Below are 6000 nucleotides of genomic sequence, written 5' to 3' on the forward strand. Positions count from 1 at the left end.
ATCTATAGCTTCATTATCCAACTTTCATAAATCATCCCTATTCCATACTCTGTTCAGACTGTGCTGATAGGAAATGTCTGAGCTCTCTAAGAATTTAACCAGGAAATGAGGGAAATACTAGGATATGAATCGTGTAGGATTTCCATGACCCTGAAGCAGAGCAAGATAAGGGTCCTGTATTCTAAGGAAAGGTACATATGCCAATATTGCTTAATCCTCTAGAAACATGTTCCTGTTTTTGGAAATCCTAGGTCCAGAGTATGAGTTTTCTCTCTGTAAGAGAATATTAGTCCTTCCAGGCAAACTCATGTACCCATTCAATGACTGCCTCTCCTGTTTCCACATGGAATAAGAATGGAAAAAGATGGTGGAAATTAATATTCTCTCTCATCTCCCTCTCCTATTTTGAGATATCTCCATTTGTATCTATCTTCACATACATATCTATACATATATCCATATCTAGTTTTTGGTCCATCTCCATAATTTCATCAGTGTTGAAGAGCAGGAAACACTATAAATGCCTCTCCTATTTCCACATTGGAAAGAAGTGAAAAGGCTTGGAAGAAAGGGATGTGTCCACTTACTCCCTCCTCCTATCCTAATGTAGCTTACTCATATGAATATAATAATAATAATAATAATATAATAATAATAATAACTAGTATTTATATAGCACTTTAAGGTTACAATGTACTTAACAACTCTTATCTCATTTTATCCTCACAACAACCCTGGGAGGTAGATGCTACTATTATCTCCATTTTAGAAATGAGGAAACTGAGGCAGACAGAGATTAGGTGAATTGCCCAGAGACCCATAGATAGAAAGTGGCTGAGACTGGATTTGAACTCAGGTTTTCCTAACTTTAGGTATAGTAGCACTCTATACACTGACCTACCTAGCTACCTATATCATTGTGTCTGTGAATATTTACATCTATATCATTTCTATTTATTTCAGGTCTAGACCTGTAATTACATCAGTATTCATCTCGGTATGAAAACTCCTTCCATTCCACTGAAGGTTGGTGACTCCTCTGTAACTTATATAGATTGAGTCCACTTTCTTTTAAGATCAAATAAAATTCTCCCTTGGAGTTGCCTAGGTACTGAGAGGCTAAGTAACTTGCCCAACATCACACAGCATCTGTGTCAGAAGCAGGACTTAAATCTAAGTTTTCCTGACTAGCACTCTACTGACAATACCATGCAAGCTCTCTCTCGCTCTCTCTACCCCCCTTTCTCTCCCTCCCTTCCCCCCATCTCTGTCTCTGTCTCTATCTGGGTCACTCTGTGTACGTGTGTCTCTCTCTATCTCTCTCACTCTTTCTCTCTGTCTCTGTCTTTGTCTCTGTCTGTCTCCTGTCTCTGCCTCTCTCACTGTTTTTCTGTGTGTATGTGTTTCTGTGTTTCTCTCTGTCTCTGTCTCTGTCTCTCTCTGTCTCTCTCTGTCTCTGTCTCTCTCTCTGTCTCTCTCTCTCTCTCTCTTCTCTCTCTCTCTGTCTCTCTCTCTCTCTCTCTCTCTTCTCTCTCTCCCTATGATAAGATTGATCTAAGATTAAAGGAAGGCTGTCACAAATTAATTTCAGAATCATGAAGGGTTAAGGCTGAAAGTGATCGTGCAAGTGGTTTAAGTCCAATCCCTTCACTTTATAGATGATAAAATGAAAGGCCCACAGAGCAGAAGTGACTTGTTCAGGGTTATGCAGTTGATGCAGAACAGAGTAGAATCCATGTCTCTGAACTTCCTCATAAGGGCCCTTTCCATCTTTCCATCACAGCTTAGTATGATGAGTACTTTTAAGCAGGACTTCTCAAGCCACTAGGCCATCCTTCCTCTAGATTCCCAACAAAAGTTGAGCATCTAAGAAAATTTCCTTAAATCCCTCTTTGCTTGCTGAGACATAAGACAGGTGTGACAAGGAAAGGCCCATAGAACTATCAAAAATGACAGAATTTCAGGAAATTAGTCAAGTGTCCTTCGCAGCACTGGAACCTACTTGACTCCAAGCAAGCTCAGGATCAATTCAGAAAAGAAATTAGACAAGATGGTCAGTGAACAGAAGTGTAACTTCAAACGCTACCCTTGGAGAAAAGCAAAAAAGTACTCAGAGATTTTATTAGGAAAAAAAATACTGATTAAACATGAAATTCTAACACATCATGTGACAGAAGCACTTTGTCTCCTGGCTAACAGCAAAGGCAGCCGGCTTCTGTAGTTAATTTCAGAAAATCCTGGCTCCCAGGATTTTATGGCAAAAGGGGTGAATGCAGATAAGCAAACTGAAAAATGAGTCAAATAATAGATAGCTCAAAATAAGCTATTTTTTAAAAAACCAAGACTTGCATATACTTTATAAAATTCTCTCCTCCTTCTATCCAGTCACAACAAAAGAATACTACAGCTCTGAGCATGCATTAGTCTTAGAGAACATCACACAGTCCATCTCTATAAATCTATAAATCACTATGCTCTATGGGGTGCATGAGCAGTTAGAGCTGCAGACTGATAGATAATCAACAAGCATTTATTAAGCACCTATTCCTGCATTTACCAGGCACAGTGGTAGGTGATAGGAATATAAAGGCAAAATCAAAAGAGTCCCTGCCCTCAAGGAGACTATATTCTAACATAGGAGACAGCAAATACATGTAAAGTTATACAGAGAAACTCCAGTGGAGAAGAGAGACCATACATAGCACAGGGTCTAGAGTGACTCTCCCAACAAGAGTCAGATTCCCAAGAATGTGATTATAGAATTAGGCCTGAAGGATTTGCTGGGATGCTCTCCTGATTCCAAGCAGCACTATGGCTTTCTAGAGGCCCATGGGCCATAACCAAGTCCCTCAGCCTATTTGAACAGACTTTCTGTCACACCTATGGATGTGTCAAGACCTACTTCACACATTTAGCAAGCAATCAAAATGTGTTCAGGGTTACTTTCTGTTGGGAGGTATATTCATTTGTGTATTTTCCAATAGAATATTGCTTCTTGAGAGAAGAGGCTATTTTCATTTTTGTCTTCTTATTCCAGTATCTAGCACAGTATCTAAGATACATGTGCTTAATAAATGGTTGCTGATTGACTGATTGCTTGATCTAGACCAATACATATGTGGGTAGGAGTCCTCTCTACAACAATATCTCCAATGAATTATCCATCTTTTCCCTGAAGATCTCCTTTGATAGAGAACCCACTGCCTCCAGAGGCAGCCTGTTCTACTTTTGGGCAGCCTTGCACAATCCCTTCAGGCACACTAAATTAATTCATTCATTCCAACAGATAAGGGGAAAGTCAAGACAACTCTGCTGACTTGAATTTTGAGGGGAAATGCCTTAAAGCTATGTCAAAGAATTGGGTTTTATGGCTACAACTTTGTTGATTTTCTGTTAAGATTGATTTAATATAGCCCAAGTGGTTTTAGGAACTGGTTTATTGAAATTCTAAGGACATTAATAATAATATTTCATATTTGTATAACACTTCATGCTTTTCAGAGAGCTTATCTCATTTGATTATTATTCATATGCCAAATCATTTAGAAGTAAAACTTGCTTTTAAATTACATTTGCAAGCTTAATTTATGAGGCAACCTCTGTCAGAGTTCAGTCCTAAAGGCTAACCTCAATTCCGGAATGATTCAAGGCTAAAGAAACTTTCCAAACTGGAACAGGATGTACTCTGTGCTGCTCTGCTCCCACCACAGGTCTGAGAGCCACATTTCAAGAGGGACCCTGACAACCTGGAGGGTATCCAGGGGAGTCTGACCAGGATGACAGAGCGACTTGAGCCATGTAAGATGAAGAGCAGCTCAAGGAACTAGGAAAGTTTAGCCTGAAGAAGACAAGGCATAAAGAGTGCCATGATGCTTTCTCTCCAGTTGTTGTAAGGACTTCCAGGTAGAAGAGCAAGTAGGTTGCTCCAGAGGGTAGAACAAAAGGTGCAAAGAGATAAGAAAGCAGATGTTGGCTTAATAAAAGGTAGATTTTCTAACAAGGGTGGGTATCTGCTAACAGACGAGTAGTGGAACACAGCAGAGAGAGCTTTGGCTTTGGCATCACAGTATTCAGGCTCAAAGTCTGATCTGTCATCTTCTACCTGAATGGCTTTGGGCAAATCCCTTCATTTCCTAAACAGTAAAATGAACAGATTGCTCACATGACCTTCTCTTCTTTTAAATCTAAGGTCTACATCTATGAATCTATGAAGCCACTAGACCTCTTTGGACACCGATTTCTTTATGTGTAAAATGAAGACACTTGACTCAATGACCTCTAAGGTCCCTTCTCAGATCTAGATCTATGATCCTATCATCCTTTTGAATTAGGGAGCTTTCCTGACCCTGGACGTATTTAAACAGAAACTGAATGGCCATGTAGAAGTGATTCTTGAACTGTGTAGGAGATGGACTCAATGACTACAGTGCTTCCTAAAGCTTATTGATAGTCCAGGAACCAGTGGTCATGCTCCATCATTTGCTTTGCATAACTAAACTTTTTTTAAGAGTCAGTAAGTGTTAGGTGACTTCCCCAGGGTCACACAGCTAGTACATGTCTGACTCTGGATTTGAATTCGGGTCCTCTCGACTCCAGGGCCGATATTCTATCCACTATGCACCTAGATGTCCCTATAACCAAGCTTTTCAAAGCAAGATGTGTAAGCTTAAAATCCCACCTTCTACAGGAGTCTTCCCTAACCCCTCTTAATTCCAGTGCTTTCCTCTTATAATTCTTTCATATTTGTCCCTTTGTGGCTTGCTTTGTATGTATTTGTTTACATGTTGTCTTCTTCATTAAACTGTAAGGTTCTTGAGGGCAAGGACTCTCTTCTGCCTCTTTTTGTATCCTCAGCTCTTAGCACAGTGCCTGACACATTGTAGGCACATAATAACTGTTTATTGATTAATTAAACAGATCAAGGGCTTAATAAATGCTTTTTCACATATTCATTCAAGTGCAGGTGCTAAATCAGACTAAGAAAAGAGATTCACGGGGAACTTGGGGAGCCACATCGAGATCCTTAGCAGAGCCAAGAGGATGTGCTACAGGATTTAACAATGGCATAGGAGGGCCTAAAAAGTAGCTTACAAGGAAATGAAAGGAGGAAAAATCAAAATGATTTTGCCACTAATCCAATTAGCCCCCAAATTAACAGAAGCAACATCATTTGCCATCTGACTTTCAGGGAAACACATTAAGTTGCAGAGTGCATGAGAAATTAGAGCTTTGGGAATGTCATGGGAGAGATATTGAAAGCCACTCTGCTGGTTTGGCCCTGCCATGCTGTGCATGTAGCTCAAACATCAAACCCCTCTGGCAGGAAACCTGAAAGCAATGTGTTAGCTCCACTGCTGACATCTCCTTATAAGCGAATGTGTTCATTGGCAGGAGGGTCTGTTTATTTAGCTGTGTGACAAGCGTTGCCTGTTACTTAGAAAGAAATTGTCTCTCCACTTTCTTTCAGGGACTGTTCAAGTGCTTGTCTGAAAGATGGAGAGTGGGCACCCAAGGGAGAACTTGGATTGGCCTTGGCTGGAAATAAAGGAAGCTTCTTTTTACCCCTGGCTCCTCACCTTCTCTTCTCACTGGCCTTTGTATGCTCGTACCTCACTCCCCCACACACCCTCATACACATACACACACACACACACACACACACACACACGCACACGAATCTCTTTCTATTCTGTGTTCTAGTTCAATGGTGTCAGACTCAAATAGAAACAGATCTCTGCTGACCAAATATTGACTTAGAAAACCACAAATCAACATTATGTTGTACTGTATTGTATTTTTACTTATTTTGTTAAATAGCTCCCGATTACATTACTCTGCATCCAGTTCACCAGATCTTCCTCACACTTTGTCTTGTGTGTTGCCCTTCTCAGGGTAATGTCATGGGTTCAGAAGACTGTCATATCTTGAGTAGGAAATCTAGAAGACTGGAAAAAGCCAATAGAGAAGCTATTTTGAGCTCCTAGTCTGCCCAGTGCCACT

The 6000-nt window shown here is 40.3% G+C and overlaps 1 long non-coding RNA gene across 1 annotated transcript in view; it reads left to right on the forward strand.

Annotated features, from left to right (window-relative positions):
* LOC144456681 (uncharacterized) overlaps positions 1 to 5552 on the forward strand; it is a 48416-nt gene extending 42864 nt beyond the window's left edge. Inside the window, exons 2-3 of the long non-coding RNA XR_013485698.1 lie at positions 964 to 1026; positions 5468 to 5552. This is a non-coding gene — a long non-coding RNA (uncharacterized LOC144456681). The remainder of the gene's footprint in view (positions 1 to 963; positions 1027 to 5467) is intronic.
* The last annotated feature ends 448 nt before the right edge of the window (positions 5553 to 6000 follow it).

The sequence above is a fragment of the Phascolarctos cinereus genome, unplaced genomic scaffold, assembly GCF_003287225.1.
Source record: "Phascolarctos cinereus isolate Bilbo 61053 unplaced genomic scaffold, phaCin_HiC Scaffold_4;HRSCAF=312, whole genome shotgun sequence".
Classification (NCBI taxonomy): domain Eukaryota; kingdom Metazoa; phylum Chordata; class Mammalia; order Diprotodontia; family Phascolarctidae; genus Phascolarctos; species Phascolarctos cinereus.